This window comes from Lactuca sativa, chromosome 8 (genome assembly GCF_002870075.4).
Source record: "Lactuca sativa cultivar Salinas chromosome 8, Lsat_Salinas_v11, whole genome shotgun sequence".
In the NCBI taxonomy this organism is placed as follows: domain Eukaryota; kingdom Viridiplantae; phylum Streptophyta; class Magnoliopsida; order Asterales; family Asteraceae; genus Lactuca; species Lactuca sativa.
This window is the reverse complement of record NC_056630.2, coordinates 191394947-191409881: the sequence shown is the minus strand read 5'-3', so window position 1 is coordinate 191409881 and position 14935 is coordinate 191394947. Positions and strand designations below refer to the sequence as shown.

The 14935-nt window shown below is 35.4% G+C and overlaps 1 pseudogene; it reads right to left on the bottom strand.

The window, feature by feature from the left end:
* Positions 1–6592: 6592 nt before the first annotated feature.
* Positions 6593–7948, bottom strand: LOC128127893 (3beta-hydroxysteroid-dehydrogenase/decarboxylase-like; annotated as a pseudogene).
* Positions 7949–14935: the final 6987 nt, after the last annotated feature.

Below are 14935 nucleotides of genomic sequence, written 5' to 3'. Positions count from 1 at the left end.
TGCTTGGCTCTCAAAAGCCAAGGAATCAACACTCATCAAAAGGTATGTAATTCATCTAGTTCCTTTTATGTTTAAAAGTTCCCCATGCCATGCTAGATAAGTTATAAACCTTGGAAAACAAATTTTGCATGTATTTAGACAAACATAGATTCAAGGTTTATTAGGGTTGCATGTACACTTAGGAAGTGTTAGAATACTCAAATCCCAAAAAACCCATGGTCTTGCCAACTAACCACAAAATACTTAACCAAAGTTCATCACAAGTTGAAACCCCCATCCTACTAAACCCTAATCAGGTGTTCTGGTCATGATTCGAACCCCAAGGCCTTTATCAGGAAAGAACATGCAGATAGGTTCTAACACAACCCTCAACCTGAACATTTGCTTCCCTGATTATGACTAACCACTGAAATCATCCCTTGCAGAATCCTTGACCCATACCCCAACATAACTAGCTACCCTCTTGTCCTTATTTATGGAATTCCATGTTGACCCGCATTTGGAAATATTTCCATTAATGCCTAAAGTTTCTCCCGCACTTGGATTCGACTACAATCTAACCATCTTCAAAACCATTCGAACTTCCTAGTCATCCCAGAATGAACCCATTTGATCTTTGAAACCCGCTCATCCCATTACCGGACATAAGAGAAATCGGATTCCTCCAATAATCTCAACAGTTGAACAACTTCATGCGAAAATCCATCACCCACACCCAGAAGCTGATAGATCACAACAATTCTTACCCTACTAATGAAATAAATCTATCCAACGATCTAAACAATCCAACACTGACATCCGGTCTGAGCAACACAAGCACCTCTGGACTCTCTCTCCATTGTCCTAGAAGAGACGGCCGATTACAATGAGATCTTTGCCTAAAAGCATTTGGTACAAGGACCATACGCACATCCTTAAAACCAAGGATCTGGAAGCAACTCTCCTTGAACCTGCATTCTGAACAATCCGTTATATCCCTCACCTATGAAGGATCTCAACCATCTCAAATTCGAAAAACAATTAATGTAATTACAATATAACTTCCTCCCCTGACCCATTGTGATAAAGCCGTCAAAATATGGTCGGCTTCTGATCTTCCAAGTAAGAAACCTAGGTCACTCCCACCGAGGGCTCACGCCATCGATGACCGTCACCTTCTGAACTGACATCTACAACCGGCTCAACCATATATTCTCCAAACATGACTCTCGGTATGAAAAATGGCATGTGACAATTCTTTGATTGATGACTTAAGCAATCATTAAGGGACCCTGAACCTTATATGGGTACATCGGAAACTTTATAATGTCAAAACTTTGATAATATCCAAAGCGACCTACATACCATTGATTTATGAGGCATCCTAAGGATTGCACCCTAATCCATTGAAATTATAGAGATCCCAATATAGTTCTAACAATCTCACCACACAAGAGGATTTTCGATCCACCTACACAACACATGCCAAGGATATACTTAGTTTAAATAGAAATATTATTACACAAATGGGGATCAAAATACATACCAGTGATTTCTTGAGGCTCGACCTTGACCTCCTGCAGGACGATGAGCATTGGGGTCTACATTTCCCCCGCCACCTACACAGGACATCCTAATTTGAAATGATCTGGCTAGTGACAATGAAAATATATTTGATCCTTCTTACAATCTTGGTGCACATTCCCTCTTTCTCTACACTTGAAACACCTGAACTTCTGGCAAGCAAACCCGTAACTTCCTATACACTTGCCATATATATCCAAATCTCCCTGACTTCCAGTACCCAGGTTCGTTGTATTGAACACTTCATCCCTCTCCAAGTATGTTGAATCCTACGTCTGTCTTCTCTTTCCTTGTCATTCCTCCACATCAAGATTTCCTTCTCTAGTCGCCTTAATAATTTCTCTTGCATCCCGTAAGTTTGCGGTCCGCTCCTTGAACTTGGCAATCAGCATTTCAGTGATCCGACGAATGATACCGGGCAACTCTTCCAGTAAGATCTGTGAAACCTCAAAGGAATTCCAGTCACGTAATCCTACATTGTCCACACCAATCTTAGAGGGCTCTACTTCCCTCCCATATATCAACATCCTATTAAATAAGTCCAAATTGTCGTCTCATAACCAAAAAGTCATCATTAATCCATCACAGTTTACCCACTAATCAGAAACATGCACATCAAACCTCTAATGGCTTCTTATAATACCCGTGATATTCCCCGATTTGAGTATGGATTCTATGCTTTTAGTAGCACAGACCCAGTACCACCTTCCACATCTATCCATACTTTCCGCAAGAATCATCCAGAATCCTCTAAGTCACATTCTCAAACTGGAATTCCCAAAACCTGTTAAACAATGCATCATTTCGAATAAAGCATTTCCTAGACTATCCTAGGATTCCCACCTTACCCTACCATCGATTACTAAAGAACTCCTACTAATGTCATCTAAATACTTCATTAATACAATTACATGCAACAAATATTAGATAATCCTTCGATTAAAAGACTCAACCCTACAAAGGTTAGACTCAGACGAGAGCTACGCAATAGGTCCAAATCAATCACTCTAAGAGTATTCAACCATTACAGCAGGTAACTTAACATATTCATGTAGTAACTAACTCACATCAATATCAGTCCCAAAATCACAAAGCAAGCGGCATTCGAGCGGTTTTGAGCAAAACATAACATACATCCTTCGTAATAGGCATCTATCCTAATACACATTCTAGTATGAAACCCTGAACATTGATGGGTTTTGAGCAAAACATACGATCCTATGTGCGCATGCAACCCTAATTGAAGGTCTACGTTTTCTCTAATTTAACATACAATAATGAACATCAAAGTATAAAACCTAGGGACCTAGTGTATAATCAAAATTCACATAATAAAGGGTTATGATACATACCTTTAAGATTGTTATTGTAAACAATCTTGAATCCTTGCTTGAAAGGCCTTTAGTAGCAGGCACCACAAGTTTTGCGACTATAATGGTTCACAAACAAACTCAAGAAACCAAGGAATACTATAGAGAGAGAGGAGTAGATCAAAATTCCGGCCAAGACACTTAGAATGAAGGGTTAGGCCGAAATTTAACCCTAAGGAGGGTTTATATAGGTGTTAGGAAAGTATTGGATAAGACAGGTGTATCCAAGATAACCCTAATCCCTTAACTTCCTCCCTAAGGCATCTAAGGCACCCTTAGAGCTCAAGGAAATCCTAGGAGTATCTAGAATTCGTTCCCCCTACTATAGGGAGGTTCTAGAATTACCCAATGTTCAACTATTGAACATTGTAACCTTTAGTCCCTACAGTTTCAATTAATTCCTTTAATCCCAAAATTAATTTCTGATTAAATATGAATTAAAAAATATGATTTCTAATTAATATATTATTTTCATAATACATTAATAAATCTAATTAATTTATTAACCAAGTAATAAATTAATAAAGCACTCTTGTCTCTCTAAAAGTTATTCTATTCAATTACCAGGTTTGAAGGCAACCCAAAAGGACTGTGCTACCATCAATTTAAGTTTATACTAATTATAGTTATGGTCTTAGACACCTAATCCAATAGTCTACCGCTTGGATAAGTCTAATAACTATAATTGCTAGTATAACTTCGAATTGATCAGCAAATTGTCCTTAGGTAAGTGATCAAATATTCATCTGTTCTACAAGATATCGTATAAACATGAGACATGAATTGTAATCATTCTCTCTGTCCAAGATTTGTTTCCTGGTTTCTGATTTATGACGACTGATATCAGACTACTAATTGAACACATCAATTCAGTCCAAACTTGGCCAAGGGGTTTAGATGTCATCATCAAATCATCGAGGGGCCCACATATATCACTTTTTCCCATTTAGGGCAAAAGGAACCGATAAACTTCGACTCACATGCTTGCACTATTCACTCACCAAATCACACACAACAATATGTTTTATAACATCAAGTTACTGATGCGTTTACGCATTGTCAAGACACAACTGACTCGTAAACAACAACTCATATAACACCGTTTCAATAATATAAGATATTTTCGTCTCAAAATTACTCATGATAAAATCCATGAAGTAATTCTTTGAGTGTGGGTTAATCCAATACTTAAATCTCCATTTCAAAAGTACTCATGAATACTGCAGCAAAGGATTGCTATGTCTAACCCCTTAGATAATCTACCGTCTGATTCATGACAGTCTTAATTCACCACTTACTTCCAAAAGTATGATGGACTGTGGATGCTTGAATAATCCAATTATTTAGGAAGTAAAACATGCAAAGTGGAACACAATAATAACCTAATTAACTATGGTCTCAAAACCATTGAATATAAATAAAACACTTATTATTTAATCATCATATTAATTAGACGTTATTAGTTGTATAATGTTTCGAATAATAAACTAAATACTTGAATTTAAACATTAGTCATGGCATGTTCTAAACATGCATACTATGTTTCTTTATGGTCCTTCCTTCGCGAACATATCAATTGGACACAAGTCCAATGATGTTCATTTCATAATTCCAAATCCTTATTACAAGTGTAAGATTTCCAATTTCTTATCACCACTAAATGTGCTAGAGTGTAACCTTGTATGCAATATCCTTTTGTGATGACATGGCATCAAAGTCACCGAGCCTTAGCCAAAGATGTCACAAAATGCTCCATTCACTACTAGAAAAACAACCTTTTACAATGCGCAATACGTGTCGTAAAATGCTCCGACGACACGCAAATGCGCGTCAAGAAAGGCCATGTCATAACGGAAGACGACGCGGATTTGTGCGTCGTCTGTTTACGACGCGCATTTACGACGTGCAGTTATGACGCACAATGCGTATCAAGAAAGGCCCTGTCATAAAGGAAGACGACACGCGTGTTTATGACACGCAAAGCGTATCAAGGAAGTCCGTGTCATAAAGGAAGACGACACGCATTTTTGCGTGTCATAATTTTAAATTTTTTAAAATTATATATTTTTGATAGATTTACTAATTTTCAAATTAAATAACACATTAAAAGTCTCATAATACAAAATAAAATACCATAAACATTAAAGATAATTCATTGCACTAAGGACCATGTTAACAAAAGAATATAACATTATATACCATAAGTTCCCTCAAGTAATCAATCTCTTACAATGTTACTAAAATACCCTCAAGTAATCAATGTCTTTCAAAGTTACTAAGAGACTTGGATACTCATTTGGTATGTAATATGGCACTAAGAAGCCCAAGAATTGTTTGTGTTTTTCCTGTTCCTGGTGGATCCTACATGGACAAAAGGTAAGAATTAACATTTTCAAAGTACAATGCCTCAATAAGGAAATCCATGGTAAAAGGCAAATCTGAATAAGAACAAACTTTATACATATATACAAAGAAGTATTGTAATACATAATAACAACAACAAATACCAAATTACCCTTTACTTACATTTTCTTATGGCCACCTCCAAAAGTGAGAATTTGATAAAAGATTTAAGTCAAGCATTCTCTCATCAAGCTTTGTATCCAAAAGTGAGAATTTGATAAAAGATTTAAAAAGTGGTAAAATATCAAGAATATAGAGGATAATACATTAAGAAAAAAAATTACCTTCACAAAGAGCAAGTTTCAACCTTCTTCCCCAACAATGTTTGAAAGAAAAAAGCTCATATATATCGATCTCTTCTAAAAGGATATCTATTGCTTGATGATCTTTCTCCAAATTGAAGTACAGGATATATTAGGCATATGAAAATAAGGAGAGAATTATCTTTTTGTTTTTGTTTTTTATTTTTAATGCCCCTTTCACTGCTGTAGTCCAACACATAACAGGATAAATAAATAAATAAAAACTAACAGAGATTAATGTTCTCTAAAATGAAGAACATGATATTTGATAAAAGAGAGAGTTAATTCAAAATTGATGGATGTTTACCTTTAAAAAAGGAAAAAAGACCATGAAATATGTATATTCCTGATAGCAGAGAAGGCAGTGATAGTGAAAATCTTCATTTATCATGACAGATAACCATCCCTCAATCCTTCTACCCACTTATATACTTTGTTGCAACAAACAAAATATATAAAGAATTACCCAAAATTCCCCTCCCATTAATAAGCCCTTTATTCGTAGGATTTTCCCATAATACCCCTAACTAAAATATGTGGCAGGCTTTTTTGGTTAACTCATCATGTCATTATGTCCAAATTAAGTCAAAAGGAAACAACTATATGTATCTTTTTGGATTAAGTGCTTAACCCATTAAGCCTATTAAGATAAAAAAGAAACAAAGTAAAACTAATAAAATATCATATTATTTTCCATTCAGATTCTATATATATATATATATATATATATATATATATATATATATATATATATATATATATATATATATATATATATATATATATATATATATATATATATATATATATATCATTTTACTTTCAAGACTTCAAGTTTTTAAAAAAAAATAGAAAATGCCAGTTTACAAAACTAAGCAATTTTAAGTTTAATAAACTATCGGAATACAAATCATCAAACTCACATCTGGACTTGATATAATCAAAACAATTAAATTAGACATGTTTCAACCCTATTGAAGTAAATGGGTAAAAAAACAATAACAAAACTTGAAATTAAAATTAAAATCAAATATTGATTCAACGGACACTAAAACGTCTTAATATCAACACCAGAGACAAGTAGTTACCCTTTTTGGCCAATCTGTTGCAGCAGTTGGCAACAAAAGAAGCGCCACAGTTAAAAGGATGTGGCAGGTCGGAGGTTGGGAGATTAGGAGGGAAGATATAAGAGAAGGGAGCCGAGATGAGGGCCAGAAAATTGGGCCTTCTTCTTACCAAGTTCATATGCTTTGGCTGCCACCCTGGCAGCAATATGAGTGGAAATCTTACAAATGTTGGTGAACGAAGGGTATATCAGTCCATTGTCAAAATGCTCTTGTGTAACCTGTTCCGCCAGTGCCTTAGCTGTTTGTTTTACAACAAAACATAACATACATTTTTTAGTAAATGACTAAAATACCCTTTCATATACAGACATTAATTACAATTTACATACACAAAATTGTAGTGTTGAATTGACCCCTTCCCTAACACAGATTTGTTACGTTTTTTAGTAATCGCCTCCATTACCGCATCACCATGTTGAGATTCTTGTGGAGATCTCAACTCTTTCTACAAAACAAAACACATACATGTCAGAGTGAGAAAAATAAATATTTTATGAAAATAAAATATTTACAGCCTTACTTACAGGAACACTAAAGAAGCGTCTGGGTCTCAATCTTATGGCGTATATTTTGCAATGCTAAACATCTATCAATCACCACATCTAAAGCTTCTCGAATTTCAATAATAAACTGGTAATCCAAAAATCAACCAAAGAATGTAAAAATTAAAATCAATTTCAATTAAATAGAGATTCATTAAAAACTTATATAATCGAATTTCAGATTACCTTTGATTTCCCTGCCCTTGCTGCAGCAACTAAAGAGGGAACAAGTAACTTATCACCAGGGCCAAAAATACTACTAGGACGAATGCAACATGTTAAAAGACCATTCACCCCATTAGCCTTGATAACTAGTGCCTCACCCTCAGCTTTAGTTTCAAAATACGAATCATTATGCTTAGAAGGATATGGCAATGATTCTTCTCCATTATATATTCCATGTATCCCATCAAAACCACACTAGGAGAACTTGTATAGATAAGCCTCTTCACATTAAGTTTAGTACAAGCATCAATTATGTTCTTAGTACCTGTAAATCCAAAAACAAAAGTTAATACTCTCTTAGAAATTAACTAACTTTGTTTATTATCTTTCTTTTTACCTTGAACATTGATTGAATGATGCAGCTGGTAGTTATTAATGGAGGAATCAGGTGCAGCCATATGGAAAACCACTTCTGCCCCTTCACAAGCTGCATAATGGCAAAATCACACATCAAACCATGTCAAATGCTAGAAAGAATGACCATGTAGCTAAATGATCATAAAAATTCTATATCTATAGGAAGGATAGATAAAGTCGAATTACAATTTACAAAACTAATTAAGTTACCTTTATACACATGTACATGGTGGTGCTGAGGCAGATGTTGGATTTAACAGACAGAGTAAGTACGTTCCACCATTTTTGCAATAGGCATCATCACAGATGCAGCAATCTTGATTCTTGGCTTGCAAACTACATAAAATCAAAAATAAAGACAAAGTGGAGCTTAATCTTTCCATGAAAACAAACCAATAAGAAGAATATACCTTTCATACCCAAGCCCTACAAGAATAAGTGACATGAACTCCGAAAATTGTATTGGTTCCATATTCGTTATAAAGTAAGCCTGAAAAATTAAAAAATAATTAAAACTTCATATATTATCTCAAGTAAAATTGAAAAGGTTTATTTAAATTACCTCTCCTGCAGCTCCCTTTGATGCAGATCCATCTAAAGCTAGAGCTCTTTCAGCACATACATGAGCATGTGCAACATTCTCAACATAAGTGAAATCATAAATGTTTGTTCCATCCCCTATAATGAACTGGTGATCCAAAAATCAACCACAAAATGTAAAAATTAAAATCAATTCCAATTAAATAAAGATTCATTAAACATATAGCCGAATTTCAAATTACCTTTGATTTCCCTGCCCTTGCTGCAGCAGCTAAAGATGGAACAAGCAACTTATCACCAGGGCTAAAAATATTATTGGATAGTCAGCCTTTGAATATTATTGGTGGTGTTGTAGATGAGATCTTGACACTTTCCCCAATCCACTAGGCCACCACTAAAGAAAAGATTAAGAGAGTGGAAACAAAGTTGAATTAGAAAATAAGAAAAAATATCAAAAAGTGGAAAAACAAAGAGAAAAGGGGGGATCTTTATAAAAGAACAATCCATTTCATGTTACTTACTTTGCTTGAAGTTAAAGTAGGACTGTGAAGGACAAACTCGTCCGTTTGGGGATCAAATGTTGAAGTTGTTTCAAGACCTTGAACATTGGATCCATGACCAAGTTCTGTTTTTGCATAACAACCAATAATTTGCATCTTTTGGGCCAATGGAAACCATTTCTGTTTTTGTTCCTCAGTGCCTTGTCCTTCTATGGCTGGGATGAACATTCCCAAAGAAATCATAGAGCACAGTCTTTTTGTTAATCATTGAAGATAAAAGTAATCGTCTATATAGTTTCAGCAGGGACATAGATCCATTCCATTGTATGTGCAAAGTTATCATTTGTGGTTGATAAGAAAATGAAAATCTCCACACAAACATCCATAAGCATGTTCATAACTAAGACTTGGGACTTGGGAAGGACAAGAAATTACCCAGTGAAGATCAGTATAAGCAGGCTCATCAATATAAAATCGCAACCATTTGGCTTCTTCTTCTGAGATTAACAAAAAGTGCATAGCCAAGTGAAAATGGTGAAAGTGTTATATGAGAAAATAGTCAGCTTTGCTTCATTAAAGTAAATATTACCAGATAGTCGAAGATTAACAATCAACTTCCATGCATTTGCAGTTTTTTTAAGCGTCTTCTTGAGAAGCTCTTTCCTACCAAGCATAGGTTTGGTAAACTTTTCAAAGGCCTGCAAACGACAAGATGTAATATAAATGTATATTTAAAGAAAATGTACAGACTTGACTACTGCTTAGCCTAAGGAGACAAGGTGAATAGATCATTTTTCTTTAAAGGAATATGAATCTATAGAATGCACAATCAATTTTCTACACTTTGTTAAAGGGGATCATATAACAGGTAAAAATATCCAAATAACCCCTGAAAATAACAAGCTTAAAACCCTAAATCTCATCTACAAATCAACTTTGCAATTCAACATGAATTGAAGTGAATTTGGAACCATACATGATCATCTACGTGTCTATTCAGCCTAAGCAGAGTAGCAGACAATGTGAACAGATCATTGTTTTCTTTAAGGGAACAAGAATCTGAAGAAAGAATAATTAACTTTCTACACTTAGTTAATGGGAATCATATAATACAAGTAAAAAAACCATATAACCCCTGAAGTCAACACAATTAAAATATATACAGGACATCTACGTGTGTTCTTAGCCTACGCAAACAAGGTGAAGAGTTCAATTTTCTTTAAAAAAACATGAATCCAAAGATTGCAAATAAACTTTCTAGACTTAGTTAAAGGGGATCATATAACACAAGTAAAAACAACCCCTAATAACAACACGATTAAAACCCTAAATCTCATCAACAAATAAACGAATATTGCAATTTTACATAAAGCCTAATTTAAAGTGCAAACACGGCAAGAAAAAAAGATTCATGGAAAGCATTAAATCTACGAAAGAATACGAACTGTGAGGTTCAAGAAAACCCCATCCGTTTACCTTCAATCACCGAAGACCACAACTTCATTCTTCTTCCTTCGATCTATCCAAACCCCAGAGGTCCTCCCCTTCGTTCTCAACGACCACGGGAGATGGAGTAGCATCCGGCGAGACCAAAAGGCTCCAATGTTTTCATCGATCAGACCTCCACCCAAACCTTTCCTCCCTCCGTTTATTTCATCGAAATCAGACAAGAACCCGAATTGTTTACCCCGATTTCTACCGATGACGGAGTCTAAGAAGCCAAGGAAGGCTCACCGGGAACCGATAATTTCCTCCTCCTCCTCACGAATAGATCGATCGTCCCGATCTACCAGTCGCTACTTGCCCTGCTCCATCGGACTATTTGAGTCCCCTCCCTACATGTAATCTGTTGGCGACAAGGAAGAACAGCCAAGGAGACCGCCGGAGCGCCCCCTAGCTGCGGCAGACAAGAGAAGCGTCGCTGCTTCTCCCTTCTCCTTTTGTCAAATCGATCCCGCACCAGAGGTGCTTCCCCTTTCTTGATTGATTGCCATCATCGAGCCACCATGGCTGCTTGCGTTCCCATCTTCCTTGCTCGATAGATGAACCACGACCACCGGACCAAAACTCTTGCTACCTCGTCATTCTAATTCCCCTTTTTCGATTTATCTGAGGGGAATAAGAAACAAACGAGAATCAGGATTTGCATTCTAATATTGAGACATGAGAGTATAATACTAAATTAAGGCTTTTTCTAACAATTTCAACATCGAGTGGGAGATATGGTGGTTCCAGTGGGTAGAAGTAAACGAGCCTTGATCGTTGTCAACGAACGGGGAAGAATCGGTGGCGGGGGTCGGAGTGCAAGGGAAAGAAGCAAGTAACACTCGATGTAGGGAGGCGGATGAAGACCGGAGAAGATTTTTGTGGTCAAAGAGCACACCCATAGCTAAAGAGGGGAAACAAGGAAGGAAGGCGGGTTTTCTAATTTTTTTATTTCCTTTTTCCTGCTGCTAGTTGCTGAAGAGCACGTTTGTAAAATTATAAAGCGACATTTCTAGACGATACAACTTTAACATAAGCGCCCTCCGTGTTTTTTTTCATAAAAAGTGTGTCATTAAAGGTATGGTTTCTAGTAGTGATTGAAACGTTGTTACTAAAACAATTTCATGGTAATGAAGTATCAAATTCAAGGTAACTCCTTGAACAGCTTCCTTGCGTTAAGGTTTCTAATTCCAAACAAGAGTCACCTTCATTCAGAATTATGTCAATATGGTCGGTCCAAATTAATACTATGCTTCCAACTGTCCAAAAGCAACCAATCTTCAGTAAACCTCAGAGTGTTCTTGACAGTTGTTCAACAACTTTAGTCACACCTTCTTCTAGTCCTTTTTCTCTCTCAATGCCCTAGGCATTTGGAAAATCAAAACAAGTGAATATTATAGCATATGTAATCAATCCAATATCCAAGACATATGGGATTCGACATATAATGTCTCACATAAAGACATGATACTTGATCAGTCTCTTGCTGTAATATTTCCATATATATTTAATTTCTTATGTTGAATCATTTCAAAATGATATTCATATATGTCCAATACTAAGTTCCATTAAAACTTTTAATCTAAACTTTTAGATTGAAATGAAGTATGATCGCCCTCTCCCCAAATCCTATCATAACGATACAATTCTCAAACTTTGCAACTTGCAAATTTGTAAACTTTGTTTCCTACAAGTAGTATTGCCAACTTGCAACACTTAGAATAACATTTACGCTTCTACTAGCATAACAATTATGCTTGTATCTGCATAACAATTATGCTCCCACTAGCTTTGACATGTACCTAGAAATTAACAAGACTTCAAAAAATCAACACTTTTTGACTTTCTTACTAAAGTGCAGATTGCTAGTATGTAATGCTTCGATAAGTCTTCAACTAGACTTCTCAAGTTCATACACCTTCATCAGATAGCATATGTGTGTGTTTAAACCCTTTCAGAACTTATAACTATAAGTCCTGAACGTTCAAATTATTTCTTTCCATTTCTCACAATTCACACTATGAAAAGGGATGTCGTAATCATATTTCGAATTTGAGAATGCAATTATCACAACCACTAATCATAATGATATATATCAAATCTTTAAAATCTACTAGTATAAAGTGTTTCCTCATAATCATCTTCATGAATTAGAGCGAAACCTTTTGCCACCTAGAATTTATGGTGTATGCGTTCCTATCCATGTGAATTTAGCAATTACAACCTACAATCATAAGATAAGGTTGAGGAAAAAACCAAAATCAATTTTAGGTTTTTCCTTTCATGGACTGAACTAGCTTGTTCTTAATTTCTTGCCCTCTGTTAGCACAAGGGCCTACCAGTGATTTCGTGTTGTTAAGAACCTCACTTCCATTCACCAATGTGCTATGCCTTTTGAAGTCGAATGAGAACTATCAACCTTAAGTCGTGTTCTAGTGATAACTAAAAGGTTTATTCTTAATTGACTCCTGAAACTCTTCAGGATCAATAAGACTCCCACTGACATGATACTAAAGTACTCTCCTTTCTTTCAGATTGGAGAAACCTTTATCTTTCTGCCTAATAGATTATTCTTACTCGTTCTATTACACTTTGAAAACTTTTCAAGGTGTTAGAATTACGATTAATCTTATAAACACAACCATGTTCACTGAAACATCGGTAAACCATGATGAATAGAGATATCGTTCTTTGTGGTGGATCTAAATAGTCCGTATCAATTTGTACTAGATCCTTTAGTCTTTCACTTGACTCACATAAACATGTGATCAAAGAATTAGTCATGATCTTCCAATGATCAAGATTCTCATACATCACACAATACAAATTGTATGACTCCAAGTTTCTATCCAACTGAAACTTGGGTGATGAGAATTTCTTTTCACTTGGTGGATTATGACATTTCCACAAACGACATAATTAAGAATAATCCACATTTAACATTGCTAATAATTGAAATGTAACCACCCATTTTCATAAATTCCATTGTAAGGAAATACAAAGTAAATAAATCAAGAAATTCACTTTATTGATAATATGCGGAAAATTTTGTCCTTACAATGCAAAAATATGAAAACTATGTTTCTAGATATTTCCTAAGAAATCTATTAATCTATCATAACTCTTATGCAACAGATTCCAAAATTTGATCATCGGACCATGTGACCGAAATCCATCTCTCATGATCAGATTCAACTTACTCTTCTCAAACTTCCTTCTTTCTCTTAGATCCTGCAAAAACATCAAAATGTGACTATCACATCATGTATTAAGAATCTATGAATATGAACTTAATAAAGTCGAGCTAGATAGTGGATGTACCTAAAGTAGAGTCATACGACTTGACTTTACCATCTCTGAGATCTTTTAGGTATTCTAGGTAGCTTCGTATCCAATGCCCCTTCAATTGTCAATAGAAACATATGGATTTTTTCAAGAATTGCACATGGGACTATCTCAGGATTAGCCTTTCTCTTTACTATATGGTTAAACGGTTTGACCTTGGCCGATCCCTTTCCATTGGGAAGAGAAACCTTTTCTGGACTACCAATGTTACCATTTTCAATATACATGGAAACTTAGGAGGCAGATCCTTCAAACATATTCACTTGATTTGTGCTCTTAAGCATTTTTGCTTCAGCAACAATCAACATATATGTCAGATAGATTAGGGTCACGTCGTGGTCCCTCTCATAGAAGTCTTTAATGAACTAACTATATGAGTCAGGAAGCGAAAGTAGAACCTAATCAATGGCTAACTCCCTTGGGAAAACGACACCCAAAATCCCCAATATGTCAATATGCGATTTCATTTTTAGAACATGCGCACACATAGACTTGTCATCTTGATGTTTACTAGCCAATAGGGCTTGAGTAGTTTCGTACTTTTCAACTTGAATAAGACATGACTTAGGGAGAGTCATTGGAGCAGGTGTAGGAAGAGTTGGAGAAGCATGATTTCCAATTCCACCATTGCTTGAAAAAGGGAATATTCTTTCACCTTGATCAACATGTGGAAGATCATCTTCAGAAGGGATAACATTTCCAGGAGGACGAGGAAAACCATTGTTGTCTGAACTCGACATCTATAAAGGGAGAAAAGATTTCAAGTTAATTGATTTTAATCCTTGATTGTTAACCCAAACAATTTAAATTAATTCTAGGATCCATATTTTCAATTCGAATTCTGAAAAGGGATATCATAAGCAAATTCGAATCTATTTTAGGTAGGTAAGCATTTACCAGTTTCAATATAATGAAACTCCTAGATCTTTTGAGATTCATTAAACTATTCAATGACATGTTTAATCTCGATTATGCTCTCGTTTTGTGACTGGGATGCCGAGGATCACAAACGAGATGTGAATAACCATGCAAATTAACTTGGTACCCTCGATGTCATTTATCATCTGAAATTAACGTGTCGCTTAACCACATGTGCTCCATTAATTCAATGATAATTTAAGAGATACCCATTTCCAACAATATTAGTCCCATATTAGTGTGTTGGTTAACCACACA